This window comes from Pan paniscus, chromosome 6 (assembly GCF_029289425.2).
Source record: "Pan paniscus chromosome 6, NHGRI_mPanPan1-v2.0_pri, whole genome shotgun sequence".
Classification (NCBI taxonomy): domain Eukaryota; kingdom Metazoa; phylum Chordata; class Mammalia; order Primates; family Hominidae; genus Pan; species Pan paniscus.
The window spans coordinates 134,584,090-134,605,600 of NC_073255.2; positions in this window are offsets into that span (position 1 = coordinate 134,584,090).

The window sequence follows — 21,511 nt, forward strand, 5'->3', positions numbered from 1 at the left end:
AAATATCTACACCGCTATCTCTATAAACAAGGAAATACCTACACCGTAATCTGTATAAACATGGAAATAACTACACCGCTATCTGTATAAACTTGGATATATCTACACCGCCATCTGTATAAACATGGAAATTTCTACAACGCTACCTGTATAAACATGGAAATATCTACACCGCTCTCTCTATAAACATGGAAATATCTACACCGCTATCTGTATAAACCTGGAAACATCTACACCGCTATCTGTATAAACATGGAAAATCTACACCGCTGTCTCTATAAACAAGGAAATACTTACACTGCCATCTGTATAAAGATGGAAATATCGACACCGCGAGCGGTATAAACATGGAAATATATTCACCAATATCTGTTTAAACATGGAAATATATACACCACTATCTCTATAAACATGGAAATACCTACACCGCCATCTCTGTAAACATGGAAATATCTACACCGCTATCTCTATAAACATTGTAAAATCTACAATGCCATCTCTATAAAAATGGAAATATCTACACCGCCATGTGCATAATCATGGAAATATCTACACCGCCATCTGTATAAACATGGAAATATCTACACCGCCATCGGTATAAACAACGAAATATCTACACTGCCATCTGTAGAAAGATGGAAGTATCTACACTGCGATCGCTATAAACATGGAAATTTCTACAACGTTACCTGTATAAACATGGAAATATCCACACCGCTCTCTCTATAAACATGGAAATATCTACACCGCTATCTGTATAAACATGGAACTATCTACACCGCTATCTGTATAAACATGGAAATATCTACACCGCTATCTCTATAAACATGGAAATATCTACACCGCTACCTCTATAAACATGGTAATGTCTATACGGCTATCTCCATAATCATGGAAATTTCTACAACGCTATCTGTATACACATGGAAATATCTACACAGCTATCTGTGTAAACAAGGAAATATCTACACCGCTATCAGTGCAAAGATGGAAATATGTACGAAGCTATCTATGTAAATATGGAAATATCTACACCGCTATCTGTATAAACATGGAAATATCTACACCACTATCTGTATAATCATGTTAATATCTACACCGCTATCTCTATAAACATGGAAATATCTACACCGCCATCTGTACAAACATGGAAATATTTACACCGCGATCTCTATAAAAATGGAAATCTGTACACTGCCATCTCTGGAAAGATGGAAATATCTACATCGCTATCTCTATAAACATGGAAATATCTACACCGCCATCTGTATAAACATGGAAATATCTCCACCACGATCTGTATAAACAAGGAAATATCTCCACAGCTATCTGCGTAAACATGGAAATATCTACATCGCTATCTGAATAAACACGGAAATATCCACAACCCTATCTGTGTAAACATGGAAATATCTACACAGGTATCTGCGTAAACTAAGAAATATCTACACCGCTATCTGTGTAAAGATGGAAATATCAGCACCGCAATCTGTGCAAAGAAGGAAATATCTACACCGCTATCTCTGTAAACATGAAATTATCTACACTGCTATGTGTATAAACATGGAAATATCTGCACCTCCATCTGTATAAACATGGAAATACCTACACCGCCATCTGTATAAACATGGAAATATCTAAACCGCGAGCTTAGTAAACATGGAAATATCTACACCGTTATCGGTATAAGTATGGAAAAATCTACACTGTTATCTAAATAAACATGGAAATAACTACACCGCCATCTGTATATACATGGAAATATCTACACCACTATCTCTATAAACATGGAAATATCTACACTGCAATCTGTATGAACATTCAAATATCTACACAGTCATCTGTATAAACATGGGAATATCTACACCACCATCTGTATAAACATGGAAATATCTAAACCACCATCTCTATAAACATGGAAATATCTACATTACCATATGTATACACATGGAAATATCTTCACGCCATCTGTATAAACATGGAAATATTTACACCGCTATCTGTATAAACATGGAAATATCTACACCGCTACCTGCATAAACATGGAAATATGTACATCGCCATCTGTATAAACATGGAAATATCTACAACGCTATCTGTATAAACGTGGAAATATCTACACCGCTAGCTGTATAAACGTAGAAATATCTACAACGCTATCTGTATAAATGAGGAAAGCTCTACATCGCTATCTGTGTAAACGTGGAAACATCTACACCGCTATCTGTATATACATGGAAATATCTACACCGCTATCTGTATACACATGGAAATATCTACATCGCCATCTGCATAAACTTGGAAATATCTACACCGCTATCTGTATAAACGTGGAAATATCTACACCGCTATCTGTACAAAGGTGGAAATATCTACACCGCTATCTGTATAAACCTGGAAATATCTACACCGCTATCTGTGTAAACATAGAAATATTCACACAGCTATCTGTGTAAAGTTGGAAGTATCTACACCGCTATCTGTGCAAAAATGGAAATATCTACAACGCTATCTCTGTAAACATGGAAATATCTACACCGATATATGTATAAACATGGAAATGTGTACACCGCCATCTGTATAAACATGGAAATATCTACACCGCCATCTGAATAAACATGGAAATATCTACACCGCCATTTGTATAAACATGGAAATATCTACACCGCTATCTGTATAAATATGGAAATATATACAACGCTATCTCTAATAAACATGGAAATATCTACACCACTATCTCTATAAACATGGAAATATATACACCGCCATCTGTATAAACATGCAAATATCTTCACATTCATCTGTATAATCTTGGAAATATCTACACCACTATCTTTATAAACATGGAAAAAGCTAAACTGCCATCTGTATACACATGGAAAATATCTACACAGCCATCAGTACAAACATGGAAATATCTACAAAGCTATCTGTATAAACATGGAAATATCTACACCGCTATGTGTATAAACATGGAAATATCTTAACCACTATCTCTATAAACATGGAAATACGTACACCGCCATCTCTATAAACATGGAAATATCTACATCGCCATCTGCATGAACATGGAAATATCTACACCGCTATCAGTATAAACATGGAAATATCTACACCACCATCTGTAAAAACATGGAAATATCTACAGCGCTATCTGTATAAATATGGAAATATCTACACCTTTATCTCTATAAACATGGAAATAACTACACAGCTATCTGAATAAACATGGAAATACCTACACCGCTATTTGTATGATCATGGAAATATCTACACCGCTATCTCTATATCATGGAAATATCTGCACCGTTATCTGAATAAACATGTAAATGCAAACACCGCTATCTGTATAAACATGGAAATATCTACACCATGATCTGTAAAAACATGGAAATATCTCCACCGCCATCTGTATAATCATGGAAATATCTACACCGACATCTGTGTAAACATGGAAATAACTACACCGCTATCTGTATAAATATGGAAATATCTACAATGTTATCTCTATAAACATGTTAATATCTACACCGCTATCAGTATAAACATGTAAATATCTACATCGCTATCTGTATAAACATGGAAATAACTCCACCTCTATCTGTATGAACATGGAAATATCTACACCGCTATCAGTATAAACATGGAAATATCTACACTGCCATCTCTATAAACATGGAAATATCTACACCGCCGTCAACATAAACATGGAAATAACAACCCCGCCATGTGTATGAGCATGGAATTACCTACACCGCCATCTCTATAAACATAGAAATATATACACTGCCATCTGCAGAAAGATGGAATTATCTACATCGAGATCTGCATAAATATGGAAATATCTAAACCACTATCTCTATAAATATGGAAATACCTACACCGTAATCTGTATAAACATGGAAATATCTACAATGCTATCTGTATAAACAAGGAAATATCTACACCGCTATCTGTATAAATTTGGATATATCTACACCACCATCTGTATACACATGGAAATACCTCCAACACTATCTGCATAAACACGAAAATATCTACACCGCTGTCTGTATAAACATTGAAATATCTACAAGGCTATCTGTATAAACATGGAAATATCTCTACCGCAATCTCTATCAACATGGAAATATCTACACTGCTATCATAATAAACATGGAAATATCTACACCACTATCTGTATAAACATGGAAATATCTACAACACTATCTTTGTAAGCTTGGAAATATCTACAAAGCTATCTGTGTCAACATGGAAATATGTAAGCCGCTATCTGGTTAAAGATGGAAATATCTACACAGCAATCTGTGCAAATATGGGAATGTCTATACCGTTATCTCTGTAAAGATGGAAATATCTACACCGCTGACTATATAAACATGGAAATATCTACACCGCTATCTGTGTAAACATGGAAATATCTACACCGCTCTCAGTATAAACCTGGAAATATCTACATGGCCTTCTCTATAAACATGGAAATATCTAAACTGCCATCTGTGTAAACATAGAAATACGTACAAAGTCATCTGTACAAACATGGAAATATCTACACCACTATCTGTATAAACATGGAAATATCTACACTGCCATCTGTATAAACATGGAAATATCTACACAGCCATCTGTATACAGATGGAAGTATCTAAACTGCCATCTGTATAAACATGGAAATATATACACAGTTATCTCCATATACATGGAAATATCTACACCACTATCTGTATAAACATGGAAATATGTACACTGCCATCTGTATAAACATGGAAATATCTACACTGCCATCTGTATAAACATGGAAATATCTGCACCGCTATCTGTATAAACATGGAAATATCTACAACACTATCTGTGTTAACATGGAAATATCTACACCGCTATCTCTCTAAACATGGAAATATGTACACCGCCATCTGTGTAAAGATGGAAGTACCTATACCGCAATCTGTGCTAATATGGAAATATCTACACCTCTATCTCTGTAAACATGGAAATATCTACACCGCTGTCTGTATAAACATGGAAATATCTACACCGCAATCTGCATAAACATGGAAATATCTACAACACTATCTGTGTTAATATGGAAATATCCACAACGTTATATGTCTAAACATGGAAATATGTATTCCGCCATCTGTATAAACATGGAAATATGTACACCGCTATCTGTGTAAAGATGGAAATATCTGCACCGCAATCTGAGCAAATATGGAAATATCTACACTGCTATCTCTGTAAACATGGAAATACCTACACCGCTATCTGTATAAACATGGTAGTATCTCCACTGCTATCGGTATAAATTTGGAAATATCTACGCAACAATCTCTATAAACATGGAAATATCTACACCGCTATCTGTATAAACATGGAAATATCTACATCTTCATCTGTATGAACATGGAAATATATAAACTGCCATCTGTATACACATGGAAATGTGTACACTGTCATCTGTATAAACATGGAAATATCTACACCGCTATCTCTATAAACATGGAAATACCTACACCGCTATCAGTATAAACTTGGAAATATCTACACCGCTATCTGTATAAACATGGAAATACCTACACCGCTATCTGTATAAATATGGAAATATCTACACTGCTATCTCTATAAACATGGAAATGTGTACACAGCTATCTGTATAAACATGGAAATATCTACATGGCTATCTCTATAAACATGGAAATATCTACACCGCCAACTGAATAAACATGGAAATAACTACAGAGTCATCTGTATAAACATGGAAATATCTACATTACTATCTGTATAAACGTGGAAATTTCTACACTGCCATCTGTATAAACATGGAAATATCTACAAAGCCATCTCTATAAACATGGAAATATCTACACTGCTATCTGTATAAACATGGAAATAGCCACCCCGCTATCTGTATAAACATGGAAATATCTACACCGGCATCTGTAAAAACATGGAAATAAAAACACAGTCATATGTATAACCATGGAAATATCTACACCTCTATCGCTATACACATGGAAGTATCTACACTGCCGTCTGTATAAACATGGAAATATCTACACAGCCATCTGTATAAACATGGAATTATCTACACCACTATCTGTATAAGCATGGAAACATGTCCCCCCTATCTCTATAAACATGGAAATATCTACATCGCTATCTTTATAAACATGGCAATATCCACAACGCTATCTGTTTAAACATGTAAATATCTACATCGCTATCTTTACAAACATGGAAATATCCACACCCCTCTCTGTATAAACATGGAAATATCTATATCACTATCTGTGTAAACATGGAAATATCTACACAGCTATCTGTGTAAACATGGAGATATGTACATGGCTATCTGTGTAAAGATGGAAATATCTACGCCGCAATCAGAACAATTATGGAAATATCTACACCGCTTTCTCTGTAAACATGGAAATATCTACACAGCTATCTGTATAAACATGGAAATAACTACACCACTATCTGTATAAACATGGAAATATCTACACCGCCATCTGTAAAAACATAGAAATATCTACACTGTCATCTGTACAATCATGGAAATATCTCCATTTCCATCTCTAAAAACATGGAAATATCTACACTGCCATCTGTATACACATGGAAATATCTACACAGCCATCTGTATAAACATGGGAATATCTCCACCGGTATCTCTATAAACATGGAAACATCTCCACCGCTATCTTTATTAACATGTAAATATCTACACCGCTATCTGAATAAACATGGAAATATCTATAACACTATCTGTGTAAACATGGAAATATCTACACAGCTATCTGTGTAAACATGAAATAAGTACTCCGCTATCTGTGTAAAGATGGAAATATGTACACTGCAAACAGAGCAAATATGGAAATATCTACACCGCTATCTCTGTAAACATGGAAATACCTACACATCTATCTGTATAAACCGGGAAATATCTATGCCGCTATATGTATATACCTGGAAATATCTACAACGCCATCTATACAAACATGGAAATATCTACACTGCTATCTGTATACACCTAGAAATATCTGCATCGATACATCTTTAAACATGGAAATATATACACCGCTATCTCTATAAACATGGAAATATCTAAATCGCTAAATGTATTAACATGGAAATATCTACATGACAATCTCTATAAACATGGAAATATCTACAGCGCCATCTGTATAAACATGGAAATACCTACAGAGTCATCTGTATAAACATGGAAATAACTACACACCTATCTGTATAAACATGAAAATATCTACACGGCCATCCGTATAAACACGGAAATATCTACACAGCCATCTCTATAAACATGGAAATCACTACAACGCTAACTGTATAAACATGGAAATATCCACACCGCTATCTGTAAAAACATGGAATTATCTACACAGTCATCAGTACAAACATGGAAATATGTACACCTCCATCTGTATACACATGGCAATATCTACACTGCCATCTTTACACACATGGAAATATCTACACAGCCATCTGTATAAACATGGAATTATCTACACCGCTATCTCTATAAACATGGAAATACCTTCACCGCTATCTCTATAAACATGGAAATAAATTCACCGCTATCTGTATAAACATGGAAATATCTACTCTGCGATCTCTGCGAATATGGAAATATCTACACCGCTATCTCTATAAATATGGAAATATCTACACCGCAATCTGTACAAACATGGAAATATCTACACTGCTATCTGTATAAACATGGAAATATCTACACTGCTATCTGTATAAACATGGAAATATCTACACCGCTATCTCTGTAAACATCGAAATATCTACACGGCTATCGTTATAAACATGGAAATATCTACACCGCTATCTGTATAAACATGTAAATATCTACAACACTCTCTGTGTAAACATGGAAATATCTACACAGCTATCCGTGTAAACATGGAAATATGTACATCGCAATCTGTGTAAAGATGGAAATATCTACACCGCAATATGTGTAAATATGGAACTATCTACATCGCTATCTCTGTAAAGATGGAAATATCTACACCGCTATCTGTATAAACATGGAAATATCTACACCACTATCTGTATAAACATGGAAATGTCTACATCATGATCTGTATAAACATGGAAATATCTACACTGCTATCGGTGCAAACATGGAAACATCTACACCGCTATCTTTATAAACATGGAAATATCTACACCGCTATCTGTATAAATATGGAAATAACTACACTGCTATCTCTATAAACATGGAAATGTGTACACCGCTATCTGTACAAACATGGAAATATCTACACCACTATCTGTATAAACATGGAAATATCTACACTATCATCTGTATAAACATGGAAATATCTACACAGCCATCTGTATAAACATGGAAATATCTACACCACTATCTGTATAAACATGGAATTATCTACACTACCGTCTGTATAGGCATGGAAATATCTACACAGCCATCTTTATACACATGCAGTTATCTACACAGCCATCTGTATCAACATGGAAATATCTCCACCGCTATATCTATAAACATGGAAATACCTACACCGCTATCTGTATAAACATGGAAATAGCCACACCGCTACCTGTATAATCATGGAAATATCTACACCGCCATCTGTAAAAAAATGGAAATATCTACAACGCTATCTGAGTAAACATGGAAATATCTACAGAGCAATCTGTGGAAACCTGGAAATATCTACACCGCTATCTCTGTAAACATGTAAATGTCTACAATGCTATCTGTGTCAACATGGAAATATCTACAATGCTATCTGTATAAATATGGAAATATCTACAAAACCATCTCTATAAACATGTAAATATCTACACTGCTATCTGTATAAACATGGAAATAACTACACAGCTATCTGTATAAACTTGGAAATATCTACACCGCTATCCCTATAAACATGGAAAGAAAAACACCGCGATCCGTATAAAAATGGAAATATCTACACCGCTATCTGTATAAACACGGAAATATCTACACCGCCATTTCTATAAACTTGGAAATATCTACACCGCCATCTGCATAAACATGGAAATATCTACACCGCCATCTGCATAAACATGGAAATATCTACACCAATATCTGAATAAACATCTAAATATCTACACCGCTATCTGTATGAACATGGAAATATCTCCAACGCTATCAATGTAAACATGGAAATATCTACACAGCTATCTGTATAAAGAAGGAAATATCTACACCGCTATCTGTATAAACGTGCAAATATCTACACCGATATGTGTATATACGTGGAAATATCTTCAACGTTTTCTGTATAAACGTGGAAATATCTACACTGGCATCTGTATAAACATGGAAATATCTCCACTACCATCTGTAGAAACATGGCAATTTCAACACCGCTTATGTGAAAACCTGGAAATATCTACACCGCTATCTGTATAAACATGGAAAAATCTACACTGCGATCTGTATAAACATGGAAATATCTACACTGCTATCTGTATAAACATGTAAATATATACACGGCTATCTGTATAAACATAAAAATATCTACACCGCTATCTGTATAAATTTGGAAATATCTACACCGCTATCTCTGTAAACATGGAAATACCTACACCACCATCTCTATAAACATGGAAATATCTGCACCGCCATCACTATAAACATGAAAATGTCCACACTGCCATCTCTATAAACATGGAACAAACTACACCGCCTTCTTTTTAAACATCGAAATATCTACACTGCCATCTGAATAAACATGGAAATACCTACACTGCCATCAGTATACACATGGAAATATCTACAAATATATCTCTATAAACACGGAAATATCTACACCGCTATCTGTGTAAACATGGAAATATCCACACCACCATCTGTATAAACATGGAAATACCTACACAGTCATGTGTAGGAACATTTAAATATCTACACTGCCATCTGTATAAACACAGAAATATCTACACAGCCCTCTGTATAAATATGGAAATATCTGCATAGTCATCTGTATAAACATGGAAATATCTGCACCGCTATCTTTATAAACATGGAAATACCTACACCGCTGTCTCTATAAACATGGAAATATGTACACCGCTATGTGTATAAACATGGAAATATCTCCACTGCTGTCTGTATAAACATGGACATATCTCCACCGATATCTGTATAAACATGGAAATATCTACAGCGCCATCTCTATAGACATTGAAATATCTACACTGCCATCTGTAAAAACATGGAAATATCTAGGCAGTCATCTGAATAAACATGGAAATATCTGCACCACCATCTGTATAAACATGGAAATACCTACAATATCATCTGTATACTCATGGAAATATCTACACAGACATCTGTATAAATATGGAAATATCTACACCGCCATCTGTATAAACATGGAAATAAACAAACTGCCATCTGTGGAAAGATGGAAATATCTTCACGGCTATCTCTATAAATATGGAAATATCTACACCTCCATCTCTATAAACATGAAAATATCTACACTGCCATCTCCGTAAAGATGGAAGTATCTACTCCGCCATGTGTATGAACACGGAAATATCTACACCACCCTCTGTGTAAACATGGAAATATCTACACCGCTATCTGCATAAACATGGAAATATCTACTCCGCCACCTGCATGTCCATGGAAGTATATACGCCGCCATCTGTATAAAAATGGAAATATCTACACGGCCATCTGTGTATAGATGGAAATATCAACACCACCATCTGTACAAACATGGAAATATCTACATCGCTATCTTGATAAACATGGAAATATCTGCACTGCCATCTGTAAAAACATGGAAATACCTATACAGTCATCTGTATAAACATGGAAATATCTACAATGCCATCTGAATACACATGGAAATATCCACACAGCCATCTGTATAAACATGTAAATATCTACACTGCTATCTCTATAAGCATGGAAATATCTACACCGCCATATGTGTGAATAAGGAAATATCTACAATGCCATCTGCATAAAGATATAAATATCTGCACCACGAGCTGTATAAACAAGGAAATATCTACATCGCTATCTGTATAAACGTGGAAATACCAACACCGCTATCGGTATAAACATGGAAATATTTACACCGCCATCTACATACCCATAGAAATATCTGCGCCGTCATCTCTGTAACCATCTCTGTAAACATGAAAATATCTACACCGCCATCTCCATACACATGTAACTATTTACAAGGACATCTGTGTAAACATGGAAATATCTAGACCTCTATCTGTAGAAACGTGGAAATATCTACACTGCCATCTGTATAAAGATGGAAATATCTACACTGCGATCTTTATATACATGGAAATATCGCCACGGCTATCTGTATAAACATGGAAATACCAACAACGCTATCTGTATACACATGGAAATATCTACACAGACATCTCTATAAATATGGAAATGTCTACACCGCCATCTGTATAAACATGGAAATATCTACACTGCCATCTGTAGAAAGATGGAAATATCTACACCGCTATCTCTATAAATATGGAAATATCTACACCGCCATCTCCATAAACATGAAAATATCTACACTGCCATCTCCATAAAGATGGAAGTATCTACTCCGCCATGTGTATAAGCACGGAAATATCTACACTGCTATCTCAATAAACATGGAATTATCTACACTGCGGTCTGTATAAAAATGGAAATATCTACACTGCTATCTGTATAAACATGGAAATATCTCCACTGCTATCTCTATAAACATCGAAATATCTACACCGCCATCAGTATAAACATGGAAATACTTACAAAGTTATCTGTATAAACATGGAAATATCTACACAGCCATGTGTATAAACATGGAAATATCTACAGCGCTATCTATATAAACATGGAAATAACTACAATGGTATCTGTATAAACATGGAAATATCCACACCGCTGTCTGTATAAACTTGGAAATATCTACACCGCTATCTCTATAAACATGGAAATATCTACACCGCCATCTGTATAAATATGGAAATACCTATACAGTCATCTGTGTAAACATGGAAATATCTACAATGCCATCTGTATACACATGGAAATACCTACACGGCAATCTGTGTATAGATGGAAACATCAACACCGCCATGTTTACAAACATGGAAATATCTACACAGTTATCTCTATAAACATGGAAATCTTTACACTGTGGTCTGTATAAACATGGAAATATCTACACCCGTATCTGTATAAACATGGAAATATCTACACCACGATCTGTATAAACATGGAAATATATACACCGCTATCTGTATAAACATGGAAATATCTGCTCCGCTATCTCTATAAACATGGAAATATCTACAAAGCCATCTGTAGAAACATGGAAATACCTACACAGTCATGTGTAGGAAGATTTAAATATCTACACTGCCATCTGTATAAACACAGAAATATCTACACAGCCCTCTGTATAAATATGGAAATATCTGCATAGGCATCTGTATAAACATGGAAATATCTGCACCGCTATCTGTATAAACATCTAAATACCTACACCGCTGTCTCTATAAACATGGAAATATGTATACCGCTATGTGTGTAAACATGGAAATATCTCCACTGCTGTCTCTATAAACATGGATATATCTCCACCGTTATCTGTATAAACATGGAAATACCTACACCGCCATCTGTATAAACATGGAAATACCTACAAAGTCATCTGTATAAACATGGAAATATCTACACAGCCATCTGTATAAACATGGAAATATCTACACAGCCATCTGTATATACATCGAAATATCTACACTGCTATCTGTATAAACATGGAAGTAACTACACCGCTATTTGTATAAACAAGGAAATATCTACATCGCCATCTGTTTAAACATGGAAATATATACACAGACATCTATTTATACATGGAAATATCTATACCGCTATCTGTATAAACATGCTAATAACTACCCCGCTATCTGTATAAATGTGGAAATATTTGCACCGCTATCCCTATAAACATGGTAATATCAACACCGCGATCTGTATAAACATGGAAATATCTACACAGTGATCTGTATTAACATGGAAATATCTACACCTCGATCTGTGTAAACATGGAAATATCTACACCGTGATCTGTAGAAATATGGAAATATCTACACCGCCATCTCTATAAACATGGAAATATCTACACCCCTATCTGTATAAACATGGAAATATCCACACAGCTATCTATATAAACATGGAAAAATAAACACCGCTATCTCTATGAACATGGAAATATCTAAAACACCATCTCTATGAACATGGAAATATCTACACCGCGATTGGTATAAACATGGAAATATCTACACCGCTATCTGTTTAAACATGGAAATATCTCCACTGCTATCTCTATAAACATCGAAATATCTACACCGCCATCGCTATAAACATGGAAATACTTACAAAGTTATCTGTATAAACATGGAAATACCTACACCGCCGTCTGTATAAACATGGAATTGTCTACACAGCCATGAGTATATACATGGAAATATCTACACCGCTATCTATATAAACATGGAAAGAACTACACCGCTATCTGTATAAACATGGAAATATCTCCACTGCTATCTCTATAAACTTCGAAATATCTACACTGCCATCTGTATAAACATGGAAATACTTACAAATTTATCTGTATAAACATGGAAATATCTACACCGCCATCTGTATAAACATGGAAATATCTACACAGCCAGGTGTACATACATGGAAATAACTACTCCGCTCTCTATGTAAACATGGAAATTAGTACAGCGCTATCTGTATATACATGGAAATATCTACACCACTATCTACATATCCATAGAAATATCTGCGCCGCCATCTGTATAAACATGGAAATATCAACACGGTCATCTGTGTATAGATGGAAATATCAACACCGCAATCTGTACAAACATGGAAATATCTGCACCGCTATCTGTATAAACATGGAAATATCTACACCGCGGTCTGTATAAACATGGAAATATCTACACCGCTATCTGTATAAACATGGAAAAATCTGCGCAGCTATCTCTATAAACATGGAAATATCTACACCGTGATCTGTATAAACATGGAAATTTCTCCACCGTTATCTGTATAAATATGGAAATATTTACACCGCTATCTCTATAAACATGGAAATATCTACACCACCATCTGTATAAACATGGAAATATCTACACTGCCATCTGTATACACATGGAAATAGCTACACGGCAATCTGTGCATAGATGGAAACATCCACACCGCCGTCTGTACAAACATGGAAATATGTACACCGATATCTGTAAAAACATGGAAATATCTACACCGCTATCTGTATAAACATGGAAATACCTACACCGCCATCTGTATAAACATGGAAATACCTACAAAGTCATCTGTATAAACATGGAAATATCTACACAGCCATCTGTATGAACATGGAAATATCTACACAGCCATCTGTATATACATCGAAATATCTACACTGCTATCTGTATAAACATGGAAGCAACTACACCGCTATTTGTATAAACAAGGAAATATCTACATCACCATCTGTTTAAACATGGAAATATATACACAGACATCTATTTATACATGGAAATATCTACACCGCTATCTGTATAAACATGCTAATAACTACCCCGCTATCTGTATAAATGTGGAAATATTTGCACCGCTATCCCTATAAACATGGTAATGTCAACACCGTGATCTGTATAAACTTGGAAATATCTACACAGTGATCTGTATTAACATGGAAATATCTACACCTCGATCTGTATAAACATGGAAATATCTACACCGTGATCTGTAGAAATATGGAAATATCTACACCGCCATCTCTATAAACATGGAAATATCTACACCCCTATCTGTATAAACATGGAAATATCCACACAGCTATCTATATAAACATGGAAAAATAAACACCGCTATCTCTATGAACATGGAAATATCTAAAACACCATCTCTATGAACATGGAAATATCTACACCGCGATCGGTATAAACATGGAAATATCTACACCGCTATCTGTTTAAACATGGAAATATCTCCACTGCTATCTCTATAAACATCGAAATATCTACACCGCCATCGCTATAAACATGGAAATACTTACAAAGTTATCTGTATAAACATGGAAATATCTACACCGCCGTCTGTATAAACATGGAATTGTCTACACAGCCATGAGTATATACATGGAAATATCTACACCGCTATCTATATAAACATGGAAAGAACTACACCGCTATCTGTATAAACATGGAAATATCTCCACTGCTATCTCTATAAACTTCGAAATATCTACACTGCCATCTGTATAAACATGGAAATACTTACAAATTTATCTGTATAAACATGGAAATATCTACACCGCCATCTGTATAAACATGGAAATATCTACACAGCCAGGTGTACATACATGGAAATAACTACTCCGCTCTCTATGTAAACATGGAAATTAGTACAGCGCTATCTGTATATACATGGAAATATCTACACCACTATCTACATATCCATAGAAATATCTGCGCCGCCATCTGTATAAACATGGAAATATCAACACGGTCATCTGTGTATAGATGGAAATATCAACACCGCAATCTGTACAAACATGGAAATATCTGCACCGCTATCTGTATAAACATGGAAATATCTACACCGCGGTCTGTATAAACATGGAAATATCTACACCGCTATCTGTATAAACATGGAAATATCTGCACAGCTATCTCTATAAACATGGAAATATCTACACCGTGATCTGTATAAACATGGAAATTTCTCCACCGTTATCTGTATAAATATGGAAATATTTACACCGCTATCTCTATAAACATGGAAATATCTACACCACCATCTGTATAAACATGGAAATATCTACACTGCCATCTGTATACACATGGAAATAGCTACACGGCAATCTGTGCATAGATGGAAACATCCACACCGCCGTCTGTACAAACATGGAAATATGTACAACGATATCTGTAAAAACATGGAAATATCTACACCGCTATCTGTATAAACATGGAAATACCTACACCGCGATCTGTATAAACATGGAAATATCTACACCACAATCTGTATAAACATGGAAATATATACTCCGCTATCTGAATAAACATGGAAATATCTGCACCGCTATCTCTATAGACATGGAAATAACTACAAAGCCATCTGTACAAACATGGAAATACCTACACAGTCATGTGTAGGATCATGGAAATATCTACACTGCCATCTGTAGAAAGATGGAAATATCTACACCGCTATCTCTATAAACAAGGAAATATCTACACCGCCATCTGTATAAATATGGAAATACCTATACAGTCATCTGTGTAAACATGGAAATATCTACACCACCATCTGTAAAAACATGGAAATATCTACACTGCCATCTGTATACACATGGAAATAGCTACACGGCAATCTGTGCATAGATGGAAACATCAACACCGCCATCTGTACAAACATGGAAATATCTACACTGCCATCTGTAGAAAGATGGAAATATCTACACAGCTATCTCTATAAATATGGAAATATCTACACCGCAATCTCTATAAACATGAAAATATCTACACTGCCATCTCCATAAAGATGGAAGTATCTACTCTGCCATGTGTATAAACACGGAAATATCTACACCACCATCTGTGTAAACATGGAAATATCTACACCGCTATCTGTGTAAACATGGAAATATCTACACCACCATCTGCATGTCCATGGAATTATCTACGCCGCAATCTGTATAAACATGGAAATATCTACACGGCCATCTGTGTATAGATGGAAATATCAACACCGCCATCTGTACAAATATGGAAATATCTACATCGCTATCTCTATAAACATGGAAATATCTGCACTGCCATCTGTAAAAACATGGAAATAACTATACAGTCATCTGTATAAACATGGAAATATCTACAATGCCATCTGTATACACATGGAAATATCTACACAGCCATCTGTATAAACATGTAAATATCTACACTGCTATCTCTATAAACATGGAAATATCTACACCGCCATCAGTGTGAATAAGGAAATATCTACAATGCCATCATATAAAGATATAAATATCTGCACAGCAAGCTGTATAAACATGGAAATTCCTATATCGCAATCTGTATAAACGTGGAAATACCAACACCGCTATCAGTATAAACATGGAAATATCTACAATGCTATCTATATAAACATGGAAATATCTACACTGCTATGTCAATAAACATGGAAATACCTACACCGCTATCCCTATAAACATGGTAATATCAAAAACGCGATCTGTATAAACATGGAAGTATCTACACCATGATCTGTATAAACATGGAAATATCTACACCGCGATCTGTATAAACATGGAAATATCTACACAGTGATCTGTATAAACATGGAAATATCTATACCGCTATCTCTATAAACATGGAAATATCAACACTGCTATCTCTATGAACATGGAAATATCTACACTGCCATATCCATAAACATGGAAATATCTACACCGCGAACAGTATAAACGTGGAAATATCTACACCACTATGTGTATAAAGATGGAAATATCTCCACTGCTATCTCTATAAACATCGAAATATCTACACCGGCGTCTGTATAAACGTGGAAATACTTACAAAGTTATCGGTATAAACATGGAAATATCTACACCGACATCTGTATAAACATGGAAATATCTACACAGCCATGTTTATATACATGGAAATATCAACACCGCTAACTATATAAACATGGAAATATCTACACCGCTATCTGTGTATACATGGAAATATCTACACCGCCATCTACATATCCATGGAAATATCTGCGCCGCCATCTGTATAAACATGGAAATATTTACACGGTCATCTGTGTATAGATGGAAATATCAACACCACCATCTGAACAAACATGGAAATATCTGCACCGCTATCTGTATAAACATGGAAATATCTACACCGCGGTCTGTATAATCATGGAAATATGTAAACCGCTATCTGTATAAACATGGAAATATCTACACCGCTATCTCTATAAACATGGAAATATCTACACAGTGATCTGTATAAACATGGAAATATCTACACGGCCATCTGTGTATAGATGGAAATATCAACACCACCATCTGTACAAACATGGAAATATCTACACCGCTATCTCTATAAACATGGAAATATCTGCACTGCCATCGGTAAAAACATGGAAATACCTATACAGTCATCTGTATAAACATGGAAATATCTACAATGCCATCTGTATACACATGGAAATATCTACACAGCCATCTGTATAAACATGTAAATATCTACACTGCTATCTCTATAAACATGGAAATATCCACACTGCCATCTCTATAAATATGAAAATATCTACACTGCCATTTCCATAAACATGGAACTAACTACTCCGCCATCTGTATAAACATGGAAACATCTACACCGCCATCAGTGTGAATAAGGAAATATCTACAACGCCATCTGTATAAAGATATAAATATCTGCACCGTGAGCTGTATAAACATGGAAATATCTACATCGCTATCTGTATAAACGTGGAAATGCCAACACCGCTATCCGTATAAACATGGAAATATCTACAAGGCCATCTATATAAACATGGAAATATCTACACCGCTATGTCTATAAACATGGAAATACCTACACCGCTATCTCTATAAACATGGAAATATCTACACCGCTATCTGTATAAACATGGAAATATCTACACCGCTATCTGTATAAACATGGAAATATCTACACCTCTACTGTATAAACATGGAAATATCTTCACCGCTATCTGTATAAACATGGTAATATCTACACCACCATCTATATAAACATGGAAATACCTACACCGCCAACTGTATAAACATGGAAATATCTACAATGCCATCTGTAGAAAGATGGAAATATCTACACCGCAAATTGTGTAAACATGGAAATATCTACACCGATATCTGTAAAAACATGGAAATATCTACACCGCTATCTGTATAAACATGGAAATAGCTACACCGCGATCTGTATAAACATGGAAATATCTACAGCGCCATCTCTATAAACATTGAAATATCTACACAGCCATCTGTAAAAACATGGAAATATCTACACAGTCATCTGAATATACATGGAAATATCTACACCACCATCTGTATAAACATGGAAATACCTACAATACCATCTGTATACACATGGAAATATCTACACAGACATCTGTATAAATATGGAAATATCTACACCGCCATCTGTATAAACATGAAATTATCTACACTGCCATCTGTAGAAAGATGGATATATCTACACCGTTATCTCTATAAATATGGAAATATCTACACCGCTATCTCAATAAACATGAAAATATCTCCACTGCCATCTCCATAAAGATGGAAGTATCTACACCGCCATTTGTATAAACACGGAAATATCTACACCACCATCTGTGTAAACATGGAAATAACTACACCGCTATCTGTATAAACATGGAAATATCTACACCGCCATCTGCATGTCCATGGAAACATCTACGCCGCCATCTGTATAAACATGGAAATATCTACACGGCCATCTGTGTATAGATGGAAATATCAACACCGCAATCTGTAGAAACATGGAAATATCTACACCGCTATCTCTATAAACATGGAAATATCTGCACTACCATCTGTAAAAACATGGAAATACCTATACAGTCATCTGGATAAACATGGAAATATCTACAATGCCATCTGCATACACATGGAAATATCTACACAGCCATCTGTATAAACATGTAAATATCTAAACTGCTATCTCTATAAACATGGAAATTTCTACACCGCCATCTCTATAAACCTGAAAATATCTACACTGCCATCTCGATAAACATGGAACTAACTACTCCGCCATCTGTATAAACATGGAAACATCTACACCGCCATCTGTGTGAATAAGGAAATATCTACAATGCCATCTGTATAAAGACATAAATATCTGCACCGCGAGCTGTATAAACATGGAAGTATCTACATCACTATCTGTATAAACGTGGAAATACCAAAAGCGCTATCGGTATAAAAATGGAAATATCTACGCCATCTATATAAACATGGAAATATCTACACCGCTATGTCTATAAACATGGAAATACCTACACCGCTATCTCTATAAACATGGAAATATCTACACCGCTATCTGTATAAACATGGAAATATCTACACGGCTATCTGTATAAACATGGAAATATCTATACCGCGATCTGTATAAACATGGAAATATCTACACCGCGATCTGTATAAACATGGAAATATCTCCACCACGATCTGTATAAACATGGAATACCTACACCGCCATCTGTATAAAGATGGAAATACTTACAAATTATCGCTATAAACATGGAAATATCAACACCGCCATCTGTATAAACATGGAAATATCTACACAGCCATGTGTATATACACGGAAATATCTACACCGCTCTCTATATAAACATGGAAATAACTACACCGCTATCTGTGTAAACATGGAAATATCTACACCGCCATGTACATATCCATGGAAATATCAGCGTCGTCATCTGTATAAACATGGAAATATCTACACGGTCATCTGTGTATAGATGGAAATATCAACACCGCCATCTGTACAAACGTGGAATTATATGCACCGTTATCTGTATATACATGGAAATATCTACACCGCTATCTCTATAAACATGGATATATCTACACCGTGATCTGTAAACATGGAAATATTTACACCGCTATCTGTATAAACATGGAAATATCTACACCGTTATCTGTATAAATATGCAAATATCTACACCGCTATCACTATACACATGGAAAAATCTACACCGCTATCTGTATAAACGTGGAAATACCAACACCGCTATCGGTATAAACATGGAAATATCTTCAACGCCATCTATATAAACATGGAAATATCTACACCGCTATGTCTATAAACATGGAAATACCTACACCGCTATCTCTAAAAACATGGAAATATCTACACCGTGATCTGTATGAACATGGAAATATCTACACCGCTATCTGTATAAACATGGAAATATCTACACCGCGATCTGTATAAACCTGGAAATATCTACACTGCGATCTGTATAAACATGGAAATATCTTCACCACGATCTGTATAAATATGGAAATATCTACACCGCTATCTGTATAAACATGGTAATACCTACACCACCATCTATATAAACATGGAAATATCTACACCGCCATCTGTATAAACATGGAAATATCTACAATGCCATCTGTAGAAAGATGGAAATATCTACAACGCAATCTGTGTATACATGGAAATATCTATACCGATATCTGTAAAACCATGGAAATATCTACACCGCTATCTGTATAAACATGGAAATATCTACACCGCGATCTGTATAAACATGGAAATATCTACACCGCGATCTGTATAAACAGGGAAATATCTACACCGCTATCTGTATAAACATGGAAATATCTACACAGCTATCTCTATAAACATGGAAATGTCT